We start from the raw sequence: 14,728 nt of genomic DNA, 5'->3' as shown, positions 1-14,728 counted from the left end.
GCATTATGTGTTTGAGCAGGATAGGGCCACATCCTCAGCTGTTATAAATTGCTAAGGCTGTTTTGCATATGAGGCTACTTTGAAGCTGTTTGACAAAATATCTCTATATTTCACATAAATTAAAAGCTGAGAGTAAGTTATTATTTAATTCATTAAATAAGATTTAGAGAATAATTATTTTTCTCTTGCAATTCCAGTGCCATTCACAGATTTCCACCTGCAATTAATGTAGTTCCAGTTTCGCTTATGATAAAAATGTACCTTAAATTGAGCTTTTTGTAATATTATATGTTAGACTGCACACACACACACAAACATATACACAGACAAGCATGTGCTCAGTACTAGAGCTGTGTGTGTATCATCATTTTGAAGATGAGCATACTTTTTTTTAAAGTACAGGGTCCAGTCTGAACTCGAGGATGAGACTTAAGCTGCAGAATGGTCATGCCAAATTGCCAGATTTCAATGTCATTTCTTCTTTGTGTTTATGATTCTCTGTTATGAGAGGGCATTTCTTTACTGTGAGGATGACAGAGCACTGGAACAGGTTGCCCAGACAGGTTGTAGAGGCTCCTTCTCTGGAGATATTCAAAACCTGCCTGGATGCCATCCTGTGCAATGTGCTCTAGGTGATCCTGCTCGGCAGGGGGGTTGGACTAGGTGATCTTCAGAGATCCCTTCCAACCTCAGCCATTCTGTGTGATTCTGTGATTCTGTGATTCATTTGCCTTGCCATCTCATCTGAAAGCACTGTGCTAGATATTGTACACAGATTGGGACAAATTAGAAGGCTCTTTCCTCATATCCTGAATGAATAACCATATGGCTCATTGTTGCAAGATGTAATGCAGTAATAGTTTCATTTTCAAGATCAGAAACTGAATCTGTCACTACTGGAAAATACTGCAGTTCTGAAATCCCACTCGAAGTACAACAGACACAGAGAAGGTTTATTAAGTTGACGAGAGTACTGGAGAGCCTACCGTATGGGAAAAAAATAAATGAGATTGGTATGTTTATCTTAGTAAAATGGAGGCTTAGTGAGGGATCTAATAATTCTCTGCCAGTGCTCATGACAAAAAAAAATATATTTTAGGCTATTTTAACACAAAGTAAGATGAAAGTATGCCAGTCCTGACAATATTTCAGCTGGGGTCTACCAGAAATTCCTAATGATCAGACCTTTCAGATGCAAGTGATAGGAAGCAAAAGATCATAGCCCATGTCAAAGCCCTATCTAGTTTCATGATAAAACCTGTTACAGTCCTGGAAAATATCATATGTCCAAATTGCTTCTACAGTGATCAGGGGGATTTAATGTTCCAAAATACCTCTTCCCATCTTGTATCCCTGTAATAATTTCTGACATGAAACAGTAGATTCTTCATCTATGTTTTCAAACAAATATTTTACAGTGTTCATGTTGTCTTTATTTTCTAGGTATAAGGCAGTCTAGTAAACCTTTTAACGTTGGAGGCCAATGGCCAGGTTGATGACCATACAGAACAATGGTGGCAACCTCAGACATGGTTAGGAGAGTTATTACTAAAAATTGAATCTCTACATGAGTCTAAGAAAAAAGTGCAAACTGACTCTAAAAACTAGAGGACAACTCTGTGAATACCACTGCAAATACCACTGGCAAGAGACATGTCTCCAAGCTGTCTTCAGACTCCAGAGTAAATAAATAAAATATTTCGGAGAGAAGAGGCCTGTATATGTTGGCAGCATTGCTTGACTTTGTGTGTAAAACCAAGCACGATTCGTACTTCCACTAGGTAGACACCAACACAAGAAACTCATTTAAACAGGTCAAATTTGAACAAACATTTTCTGTGAAATTTTGGTGAGCTAGAGTTTGCCAGAAGTTTTTCCAGGAATTAACAACCTCCAAAGACTGCAAACACTTTTTCTTCTGAACATCCCTGCCCAGAATCTTTCTCCAAAACTCATAAAGCAAGAACTTGAGAAAACCTGCCTGAAAAGCAGTTTGCTTTGTAAAAATATAGTAGGAACTTGCCAATCTTTGAAGCCAGGGAGAACCTGAGTAAACGCAGTGAAGCACTCTGCTTCCCAAATACTATGGGAGAAAATGAAAAAGTTTTAAACATACTACTGGGGGACTTGACCTTTATCTAATTCTCCCTCTTCTTCTTCCAACCTTCTGATTTCTCTATGGTAAAATCATAAAGTGTCTGACCTCCGCTAATCTCTATTTAAAGATGCTCCTTTGGGGGGCTCTCTCCCTACTCCCTCTCCCCACTCTTAGTCCTTGGTAATCAAGCCTTGGCTCATTTCCACCCACCCTCCCCCCCTAAACAACATCCACATTCAGAATGAGATCACATTACTCCATGATTTCAGTTCTTTTGTTACCTTACACTTTCAGCAGGTCAATCATCTCTTTGGAGCAGTTTGAAATGTCCTATTTGCCCCTTGACTCAGTGGCACAATATTTGCTCACTTCTAGCAAGTGTAATGGACTAATGGTAGTGAGCATGTATTCTTAGAAGAGATACACTTGCCAAGATTTAAGATCTCTGGTGAGAATCAGCTCTGTATGAAAGTTAGAGTCAAATAGAGCTTTTATTATTATTATTATTATTATTTATTTTTTAACATGAGAAGAAATAAACATTATTTTTAACTCAAAAGAGATTTTAGTTTCAGACACTGCCTGTGCACAGGCCCAGTGAGGACAAGGGCCGTGAGAGATGTGACACTTGGTTGCATAATTTCAAATTGAATGAGATTTACATATATTTTTAATAAAAACAAAGCAAGAAACATGCATTTTTGGAGGAGAAACATTTGCCAAAAGCTCAAAAATTTGGCGAGCACAGCTACACTAAATCTGAAGTCATAATTTTTGAGGCAATTATGTAAGATAAGATGATCATTTGCACCTATGCATTCATGTTCTCTGGACTTTGTAGGCCTTATAGCTTTGCCATCATCCCTCAACACTTGACCTTTGAGTGCTTTGATCATACTTACTTTCAATCAGCTTACTAAAGAGTGGTTAATTCTTTGTTACATTAAATTTGCACAATACTTCTTTTTTCTTAATGGAACACATTGTTACTATTTTGCAAGCCATCCACAAGTTATTACTTCATGTTTGGTTTTAAAATACAGTTTGGAAAATCAAAACAAGTCTTGACTACAAATTAATCATGCAGTGAAAAAAAATCAATACCGAATAAAATAAAGTAGCTTCCCAAGGGAAATGTGTAATTGGTTTCAAGTGTTCTTAAGAGGAATGAGAAATGATGCAGCACCTTTTACAGAAAGTGTTAAATCAGTTAATATTTTTGTAGACTGTAGCTGCATAAATAGCTATAGCTAATTTAAACCAGCTTTCGAAGTAATATAGCAAGATAGGCTTTAGCATAGAATAGAATATGGCATGAATAGAAAGAAGTTTCTGTTTTTTCTTTCATTCTGTCTTTTCTTGTCATACATAGACGTTTGTATTGCACTTTCATCTATGACCAGATCATGTATGACAGAAGTCTTGACCTGTTTGTTATTAACAAGTATTTGATATTGCTCATGGACACAGGAAAATCAGAGGTAAAATCAAATTAAAGCCAATTACTCACACACACACACACACACATAAAACAACAACAACAACAACAACAACAAAAAAACAAACAAAAAGGAGTATGCCTTCATTGTATTTTTCTTGTTACTCTTGTCTCTGTCCCGCTTTCTGATTGGAACCATGGAGTGTGTCCTTACTTAGAAGAGTTTCCCAGTTCAAGTCAGCACACATGCATACTGTCCACTTCAGAATATGGTCTATGTTGCATTAACCTTAAGCTTAGGCCTAAGCGCAGTTCCAGTTAGGAAAGCACATACTTCATGAATCAGAGTTCTGTATGCAAAGTTCTTCATATCTTCTGGACTCTTGATCTTGCATTTACAATGCCTTCAGGCATAACCTTGCCTTCAGCAAGATGTGTGACATCATTGCACCTGATAGGCAACGTCCAACTGTTCATATGTTACTGAACTCTGTATCTAGGTTATAAATTCTCTTGGACAAGGATGGCCTTTTTTTCTATTCATTTATACTATTTCAAGGACAATGTGTCCTTGACCCCTTTGAACTATAGTTATTAAAATAACTGTAGCAAAAACAATATAGATATACCTGATATGTGTTCGTTGCAATGGGCAGACACAGGGCACTTCATTTTTTGCTGAAGCTGAGAATTGTATATTTCAATCTCTTTCATCCTCAAGTATTTCTTCCATGATCTAAGAACTTTATCTCTGCAGTCATATAGCAATGGCTCCAATCAGATACCACGGAGCAGACAATCTACAGTCTCAACAAGTGGAGGTGCAACACAAGGACATTTCTGAAGCACAAAACTATAGTGTCACTGCACACCACAGTTACTTCCCTGACAGACTGGGTTCTGCACCAAGACCCACTACATGGTTAAGGAACAAATACCAATTCCAAAAGAAATTTGTCCAAATTCCTAGGAAGCTTGGTACCCCTTTGTCCTACCATCATCTTGACCCACACTTCCATTCTATAGCAGATCAAAGCTTACTCTTGTCTGCTCTTTCTCATGAACAAAGCTACATAATCTTCTGTCAAGACTTCTTCCATATTCCTTCATGTCCATAACTTATTTTGGAAGGCAATTCTCAATTTCTTGGGGACTGTAATTCCCACTAATTTCTGATTAGTTGAAGACTGCTGAAAGCCAGCCACAGAAATAGTCCATGTAAAGACTATGTACACACTAGACTTGAAAGTGTTCTATATGTTTCCACAGCATCTTGTCTATGACAGAACTATGTGCAGTACCTGAGCTGAGTTGTAGTAAAAACATCTCGTTTCTTTTTCATCAGAAAATTTTGTTTAAATACTTCTATCATTTAGTCCTAATGATGATGTTCTCTCATTCACGTGTCTTTGTGGTAAATAATTACCAAAAAATTATATCTGTCAAAACCAGAACATTGAAATTATACCTAAAGGTCAGTATAGATGCCAGCAAGTATCTTATAAATGGAATTTAGAATATCACAAGCCCTCAGATTAAATTCATTCTAAGACCGATTCAACTAATTGAATCAACAGGTTTTCCTCCCAACAACCTTGTACCAGGGTTCTAAATTATCTTTGGGAGTTATGACAGTGATGGACGGGGTTTGATCAACATTTGTGCTGGGGAACTTAGCCTCAGAATAAATCAGAATGGCCACATATTTCCTCACTTTTTTGATCAAAGAAAAACATTCACTTATTTGACATAGTTTTCCACAAGAAGTGCACGCTACAGAAAAGCAGACCAAAGGAGCTGATGCCTTAACTAAATAGCCACAATCAAAGGACAGAACAAACAACCCAACGTGCCATTCCAACTGAAATCTATTTTCTTTACTCCTTTGTTTTTCACTTTTTCAAAATGCCTTGGAACATAACCACCATTACAGAGTAAACCGATCCAAAGTAATTTTCACCAAGTGGGGAATAAATTAAGAAGTCCCATGGTGAGAAAGCACTATCCTATTTCATTTTCTGTGGTGACATGCACGATGGCCAAACATGCCAAGCAATTACCTTCCAGAATTGTAAACTCAAACCAAATTGATGCCTACATCTCTATTTGACTATCTCCCCTCTCTTTGACCCTCTTTCTTTTGAATTTGGTTGAGTTATTGTCGTTTATTCAACCTATTGATGCTATCTGGATTTTTTTTTTTTTGGGGGGGGGGTGGGGGGGGAAGGGGTGGGTAGAGCTTTACATGGGTTTTACATAGCCCCTTACATAGTATTCTAGGGTTTAATGGTTAGTTGACCATTGTGCTACATTTTCCAAGTCTGTGAAGAGTTAAGAACTCTGGCATTGACAGTAACACAGAGGAAAGGCTAGCCATGGATTCCAGCATTGCTTTTTATTATGTTGCAGCTGTACTGCACTCAATTCTACTTGGACAAATTCCTGAACAAGAATCTATTTCCCTCACTTCACTTTTGGAATATGTACTGTTTTGGTTTTTGGCTCAGCTTTGAAGCAATGTTCTTTTTGTCAGTATTGAAGGAATGAAGGGTATATTTAAAGAATAAACTGTTGGGATGTGTTTGGTGATTTTGATTTAGGATGTAGGAATAAGGTTCTCAAGGGATGGAAAAGTTGAATTCTAAAAATAATGACCATCTACTTTTTGGTGGAGGTATTATTATTGCATTGACTCATATGGTCCCCACTTGATCTCTATTGAGGAACGGGGCATTTGTTTACAATGCAACAATATTTACAGTAGTTACAAGCTATAAGCACTTTCTTCCAGTGGTTATTTAAATAACATTAATAAAATTCAAATATAGTATAATGTAGTATATAGTATATAGTATAATTCTCATACCTAGAAAACACATTAGCCAGAGTTTAAGTTAATACAGTTCTTATAGATTGATGCAAAGTCTCTTTTGTGACTTCCAGATGGTTGCAAAGCCTGAATAAATTAAGTTTTGTCTATGTGTAGGTCACCTTAGTCTACTTTTAGGTTATTTTCCAGTTGACTACAGTTTCCTCTTTGGGATCTTAACAGATCGAAGCCTTGATAAATACAATATATGAAGTTTCTCTATTGGACATCCATAGTGTACTTCTCCCATCTAATTCCCACAGTACAATCAGAACTCTATTAGCTCTATGGTCTTCATGGTAATGAGGAGTTGACCCCCAGCGGGGTCAGGGTTTGGACCTAATTTTTTTCTTTGTAAAAACAGCAACCTGGAGAGAAATCAGCAACCCAATTCAGTTATAGGCTAATATTACCACTTTATTCATTGCCTACAGGCATTTACACATATGTAATGGTTTGCTTCACTGCAGTGTAAAGGTAATCCATAAAACAGAACAAAATCTTTCAAAGAGGTTGGCCAAGATATGCTCTTATTTGTATTGTGGGCTACAATTATGAAGTTGGAAAGTAAAAATTTTGACAAAATGTCAAAAGAAACTTGCCCCTAAAATAGAAGAATCCAAGGAAACAAAGCCCATTCTCCACCAAGGTGAACTAGGGACCAATCTTGCCTGCAACTGGGGAAAGAAGTTATTCCAGATTTCCTTAGGAATTGTCAGCTTTCAGAATTAGGCCACCTTTTTGGCTGATGCCAGTAACTAAACTGTTGAGTTTAGTTAGCAGAAAGTGAGAACCTCCACAGCTAGAGAAAAGGAATCAGGCTTTTCACAAGAGGCTCCAGGATTTTCACATCTGTGCACAAGAAGAAGGAGAAGACATTGACTAGTGACTTTCACTGTGGTTTGTTAGAAAAGTAAGCTTACAGCTGTTGCCAACATCTCACAGCCTGACCCTTTACATCGTAACACCTGGACAAATTATGACAGGTTCTCTATAGTGAGCTACACGATATCAATCCCTTAAAAGTACTTATTTAAATAAAATAAAAATTAAAAAAATATATTAAAAAAGTAATTTGGTTTGCAAGCACAGTTGCTCAGTTTGAAAAATAAATCCTTTTTCTTCCCTTTCTTTTCTTAAACCATTAATTTGTATTCTCTTCACTTAATTATGTTGTTGCTTTTCCAGGAAAACAGAACATTTAATCTCTTACTAAATCAGGAAAGTAAGAATTTCTTATTGCATCCCTAACCTGACCAGTGCTGCTAAATTGGTCAATTTATGTACCTTCTTGCTCTCTTAAGCACAGTTTCTCTCCAGAAACAATACTTTTTATAGCACAAGAGCATGAAGTAAATGGTTCATTCCACTTTCCCTCCTGATAAGATTTTGGACTGAGTACATTTAAAATACTTTTTTATTGCCCAGTAATAGATTTTAAACAAATGCAATTGTTTTTGTAGTGATCAAAGAGATATGGATATGTTTGTCATCTGTTACAGATCTAGATGGAACACAAAGCAAAAGAAGACTCCCTGATGCATTTGGCATGAAGCCGTTTCCACCCAGTTATGTATTCTCAGCTAGTTTACAGCAAAGGGGCCAGAATCTGGCAAAAGTGACATATTCATATAATTAACTTCATGCCCATGATCTATAAGATGAACTTCACAAGACCTGCTCTTTGGGTGCCAAGCTAAGCACACATTTTGGATTTTGAAGTCCTGAAAACTTCATGGGGACTTGTCTGATTGTCCTGACTCTAGCATCAAACCTAAAGTTCACCTGAAGGTTTGACACCTGTAACATGCCTGTGGATGGCACAGGCATTAAATAATGAAATATCTGCACTGGGAAGACAGCATGAGAAAGCCTAAGGGAAGCTGCACCTCCCGTGAAAGACTGAAGAACAGTATTCATGAAGACTTGAAGAGCAAGGAGACTGTATTGCCAGTGCATAACAGAGGGAGTCAGCAGGTTGAAGTGACCTATTCCAAGTATATGCAGGATGGCATTTTTTTGAAATTCTTTTCTCTTCCTGTATGAGGATATGACCAAGGACTCAAGATTCTTGAGTAACACTTTCATCACTTGGTCTGCTTTTATTCAGGTTTTACTTGGCTGTTTTTATTCAGGTTCTGTGGTAGTTCCATAGCTGTAATGCAAAAAAAGATCAATGTAAAAGTACATCTATTTGATTTACTTTTTATGTCATGATGTTGGACAAAAGTATTTTTAAAATCACAGCATACACACTGGATCTCAGGGCTTTAGGCATGTTTATTTATTTTTTTTTAATATATTAAAAAAGTTATTAATTGCACAAGATATACTACATGGCCCAAGCCACTTAAGAGCTGGAAAAATGGAATACTTTGTATCTGGATAAGGAGCAATATTCACAGTATGAGATAGTTATAATATATAACATTTGACAGACCAAAATATCTACCTACTTAGTTATTTTCAGCGTATGGTTATGAAATATAAGCCTTCTTCAATACATTGTTTGTGTGGCAGTGTGTGTATGTCTTTTATGAATTTCTAATTTTATTTTATTTTTTTTTCATACAGAAAAGAGGAAGTTTAAAAAACAGGACAGAGAAGATTCTCTTTTTGTTTATTTCAGAAAATATGTGTCTTTTAAAAGTAGATTTGAATTGGTTCCATTATTCAAAACATATAAAACATCTTAAAGGCTTTGACAAATTCTATTCAGAAGCTGCCAAAAAAATGAGTTTTATAACTAATAATATATCACAGTTTTGATACCAAGAAAGCTGTTGAAGACACTGCCAGTCATTCATTCTCTTCCAGTTCAAATGCAGATCCTTGTAGGGATGACATCTCACTACCCTGACATCTGGAATGTAGTAACAAAATGCTGCTGGCTCAGAGAAACAGGAGCAACATGTAATATTCATTGCCAAATGTCACTTAGCAACATAACATGTACAATGGAGGAAAACTCACATTAGCCATACCCTAACCACCCCCCCAAAAACAACAAACAATAAAAACAACAACAAACACAACAAAAAGCTCCATGTAAGATGTATTTTGAAATTAAGTATTGAAATTAATGATGGCATTATGCTACCTATGAAAGTTTTATGTTAAAAATATAAGGAGATGAAACTGAATAGAAAAGAAGTTCTGGTTCGTTCCACCAGAGAGCTGATACAAGGCACCATTAGCCTTTGCATTGAAATGCTGACAGGTCTCTCTTGGGAACAGGGTGTCATGAATTATATTTGCAGCTTCAAAATCTTCTCTGGCATGTTATTGAATTGGTGTTTAACTTGAGTTACTTACAGGATTATCCAGCAGCCAAGCAGAGTTTTTTTGCTTTCAATTTTTTACTTCAGTATCTGTCACCATCTTCCCCTGTGAAGTACCTAATTGTATACCTACACTTTGCAGATGTAAAGGGGCTTAAGTTCTGAATGGTCCATTACATTTCAGTGGCACAGTACAGCTTCAGATGAATTTAGTTTCCAAAAGTGTCGTACTGGCATCAATGGGCTTGTCAGCCTAAGAAGATTCACTGTTTTGATTTGGCTTTGGTCTTGAAAGAGATGGTAACAAATAGAAAAATATAGAAAATGGAACTTTAAGTTTACCCAATGCTAAAGTAACCTAATATTTTATTGTATTATCTACCAGATTTAGTTTATCTGCATCTTCTCTATCCTACCTTGTGTTTAAGCATCCGTGCAGGAATTATAAGGCAGTTAAGAAGCTGGTTTACAGAGAGGCCACAGAAGTTACATGTGAAAAGTTAAGGATTAAAGAGGCAGGAGTCACAGATGCAGTTAAACTGACAACAGTTTGATCTTTTTTAAAGGTGTCCATTTGGATGCTCTATGTGGACAAATATTAGGTATATGTTAAAAATATATATATATCCTAATAATCTGAAGCTGAGCTATCACTAATGTGGCACAGTATCACATTAAAGAGTAAGAGGACCTTAAGGACCTGCAGAGATGGGATGAAACCAAATAGCCTAAAGAAACAGTAATAATAATATCTGGTAGCAACCAGGAGCTTAACAGTTAGAAATGTTGTTGAGAAAGACCTAGCAACATTTGTACAGTACAAGTGGACTACGTGCTGTCAATGCAAAACAGTTAATAAGAAGGCAAATGTACAGTGGTGCATAGGGAGTTTGCAATAAGTTAGAGAAGAACCAAAGTCATTGACAAAACATCTGTGTAAACCGTAGTTTGAGTGCTGTGTTCAATTCTGGAGAGCTTTGTTCCTGAAAAAGGGAAAGAACTAAGAAGAAAAGGATTATTAGGGGTGCTTGGAGGAATAAAAGTCCCGTTTTATAAGAGAGGTTGCTTTCTTGTGCGTACAGGGGAGTGAGTAAATACAAGCATGGGAAAAGAAACAATTTCAACTAAAAATGTTAGAAAAAAAAAAGTAAAAAATAAACAAAATAAAACAAAAAACCCAACAACCTGCGTTATAAACTTAGATTTGAAATTACAAAAGAATTGTCTCACCATCAGAGGAGTGAAGCTCTGGAACAGCATAAATATAAGAAAAAACTAATTGGTGACAAGGCAGGGCTTGATCTCTTTCTGAAATGGATTATGTGGTAGCCTTCAACAGACTAGTACAGGATAGTGACCTAGGAAGTCTGTTCTTTCTCTCATGTCTGTGACATGGATTAAGGCACAAGGAAAAAGCAAGCAAACAAACAGAAAAGCCCTAGCCACACTGTAATCTTGGGGAAACAGTAGAAGGAAATAACTGACTAGGCAATTAGTAAATTTTAGATTATTATTAAAAGCAGTCAAGATCCACACAAACAATTGGAAAAGGAAAGAAACCTTCTGAGAAATGGAAGTTTAATGATGTAGTTCTATACTAATCTTCTCCTCAAAGCTCCTAAATAAATTGACTAAAACCAGGTACAGGTTTAATGAGCTGCAAATGGCCCAACCAGAAGCTGCTTTTTGTGAGTCCAGAGTTTAGGGAAATTATGAGTAACATCTTCCTGGGTCATACTGCAGAATTAACAACTAGGGGAACTACTGTGCTGATACAAGGTTGTCGTCATAGAAAACCAATGGGGCAGTTAGGGATGGGAATAAATAATTTTCTAATCGAAATAAAAAAAAATCTATGTACTTTCAGTTACTGGAAACATTCTTCACTAAGAGACAGAGTCCAGCTCTCTGCAGTCCAGCCAGGTTGCTCGGATATCTCAATAAACTTAAAAACTTGCCAGTGATTTGAAATATGTGAGCTTTGACAAAGTCACAAGACTTTCCCTGTGGTTATAGTAGCCATGCTTGAAACTCTTGCAGTCACCTGTCTTATATCAGTCAGTTCTTGTCCATATCATATACTGTAGAGGGAAATTTGTTTCTTCCCATTTCAGTAGAGATAGGATGCCAGATACTCTCAACAGCAAATTATACAACAGACTTCCTAATTATGAAAGTTGTTAATTTTGGCAATAATGACAGAGAAATTTGTTCATTAAAGTTGGGCAAGAATCCACATTTCCCAATTTATGACAATTCTCAAATTATTGTTTTGTTGTTGTCATCATGAATCAGGTCAAAAAGTGGAAAGAAAAACAGGATGCTATCATGACCGTGACATCTTATTTACTGCAAACAAGACATTCCTACTGAAGGATCTTTCTGTGTACTAATTGGGCATTTCCTGACAGACCAAATTTCAGCAGAAACACCAGTCTTTGTCCATGTCATACATATATATCAAGTGAAATTTATTAAAAATAAGGCTTAAGATTTAATTCCTGTCCTTCTTATTCCACATTGGATTCTTTTTTTCTTTTTTTCATCTCCAGTTTTCCCTCATCTCTTCCCTGACAAGTTGTTGATATCCCTGCCAATGCAAGGTTAATAGTTTAATTTTAAAGCAACACACTCCCTGCCTCCCAGCTATATTAATACTGTATGGTATGCAACTGAGTATACCACTAAGCATAGCAGCTTCTTTTTTCTTGTTTTTGCTGTGTTGGAACATTTGTTGTGGAAGGTAAGAATTATATACAATCTTAGCTAGGGACGGGACACGTAGAAAGTCCTTGTAAGCTCCTTCATGGAGAGGCTAGAGTTTCTTTGTAGTATCACTGCAGTGTCCTGCAGATGCTGCTGCATATTCATCATAACAGTGAGAGTGATGATATGAAGCACAGTGGCAGATCTGAAAAGTGTGACACTGTAACAAAGGAAAAAGAAACTGGGGAAAGAGAAAGCGTAAAAGCCTGGTTCCACTGAGAGTCATGGCAAAAACTCCTGTGGACTTCAAAGGGCTATGTTTCCTCCCAGCACATTTTGATTTGGTAAGAGTAAAGCATTGTGAGGTAAAATATATTACTTTTATAAGTCCAGATGTTACTTCAGCTTGCTTCATTGACATGATGGTAGGTACCTGACATGGAGCAGCACGGCCAGTCACTGACATCACCGACTGACCATCTTAAACCAGAAATGAGTCAGCTCCAAAAAGCTCCCACTTCCTTTTCAGATATGCCTTCAAAATATCAGAGAGGGACAGAGTATGACCAGTGGGTAAATATTTTGACCTCTGTACTTTTCTATTTTTCTGCTTAGAACTTCAGTCCAGATTCCAGTTAATTTTGACTTTCAACAGGCGGTGGAAAAAAAGAAAAAAAAAAAAAAGTTTTCAGTCTCCTTCTTCAACCAATAAAACAGTGAAAATGTTATGTAATTTTCTTTTTTTTTTTAATTTATTTTTTTAATACTCATTATCATTACTGTCAATAGAGTATGCTTTATGAATTTTCTGCCTATTTTTCCATATGTTAACATGCCAGGCTTGATTGCCCTTGCCCTTCTCCTTGCCCTTGCCCCGCCTCCTCCTCTCCTCTCCTCTCCTCTCCTCTCCTCTCCGCTCCGCTCCGCTCCGCTCCGCTCCCCTCCCCTCCCCTCCCCTCCTCTCCTCTCCCCTCCTCTCCCTCCTCTCACCTCCACTCCCCTCCACTCCCCTCCACTCTCCTCTCCCTTTTCCTTTCCTTACGTTCTTTCTCTTTATTCTGAGCAAAGATCACTACATTGGACATATGCTTATAATTACTACAATGTTTTCTGCCTATATAAATAAATCCCAGAGTTTTAAGTTTATCAGTTCATCATATTTCACTTACTACAGGATAATCAGGAAACTCAAAACTTCTACTAAATTTTAAGCGGGGGTAAGACATTATAACAAGACATCATCATGGAGATAATCTATTATAAGTTATATACCCATCTTGCCTTTCAGAATGCCTATAGTGTTTAAGAAATTTTACTTGATTTCATGCTGATTCAAATGCTTTTGTAATCTGAATAAATCATAAACTCTTGCTTCTGCATGCAAGCAGGGTATGTATCTGCCAGTCAAACCAGTGGTGGAATCCACAAAGTAGAGGTACTAGTTTTCATCCAGCTTGCGTATATTCTTGCTCAACATGTAGCTTAAGCATCGCATGTTGCTTACAGCATCTGTGATATTTCTCTTTTTTCTTATGATACCTGCTAAATGACATCTCTTAAAAAAATCACCTGAAAGACAAATGAAAGCATTTTAAAGAATAACATCATTAACGTGTTTTAATGAGGTTGTGCACTAAAGACATTCTTTTCCTTCTGTTTGCATTAGTCCAAATTTACCGTAATAAGAGAAGAGTTGAATCTATCCTGGTTTATCTGTGGTCTGATCTTGCAAATCTCTTTTCCTGATTGCAGGATCCTAATATCTAATGTTTTTCTCTGTGTTAAATATATTAAAAAAAAATAATAATTGAATGAGATTTTAAGCAAATGTAGATAGAAATTGACCTTCTGATTCAATGGTTGGACTCTTTGGAATGTTTACTGAGTTCTTGTGTTTCTGATTTTTTACTTCTTTTCAGTATTTTAGGTTTTATGATGTTTTCATGAATGATGAATGATTTACAAAAAATTAACATTACTGTCATTCCTGCCTTTTGGGTTTCCAAAGAGCACACATGATGCGCTACCAATGGTTGAATTGGCTTCTTGTTATGTAGGAGGATAATTCAGGTTGAAAGAGATCTTGGGACCTGTAGCCCAAACTCTGTTTAAAGCAGCGTCAACAATAATTTCAGTCCAGGTTAATCAGGACTTTATCCATTCTTGAAACACTCCACGGATGGATGTGGCCCTTACAGGGACAGAACTGCCATAGTCTCTACACACACAACTTTTGTGTTTCATCTTACTAAATGCCATCCTGTTCCTAAAAACACTTAATTAATCAGTCCAAATGCTTTCTCAGAAGCCACGTACCATACTTACATAGTGTTTTT

General features: G+C 36.7%; 1 long non-coding RNA gene across 27 annotated transcripts in view; it reads left to right on the top strand.

The window, feature by feature from the left end:
- The window catches only part of LOC118250285 (uncharacterized), a 223,119-nt gene extending 212,265 nt beyond the window's left edge, over positions 1–10,854 (top strand). For 10 of the 27 annotated variants that reach the window (XR_007708278.1, XR_007708277.1, XR_007708309.1 and 7 more), the window contains one exon: positions 7,908–10,850. This is a non-coding gene — a long non-coding RNA (uncharacterized LOC118250285). Of the gene's footprint in view, positions 1–7,907 lie in introns of all 27 variants that reach the window. The other 17 variants (XR_007708308.1, XR_007708290.1, XR_007708305.1 and 14 more) reach the window with 5 other exon arrangements.
- Positions 10,855–14,728: the final 3,874 nt, after the last annotated feature.

The sequence above is a fragment of the Cygnus atratus genome, chromosome 5 (genome assembly GCF_013377495.2).
Source record: "Cygnus atratus isolate AKBS03 ecotype Queensland, Australia chromosome 5, CAtr_DNAZoo_HiC_assembly, whole genome shotgun sequence".
Lineage (NCBI taxonomy): Eukaryota > Metazoa > Chordata > Aves > Anseriformes > Anatidae > Cygnus > Cygnus atratus.
The sequence above is the reverse complement of the archived record's forward strand: the minus strand, read 5'-3'. Positions and strand labels throughout refer to the sequence as shown.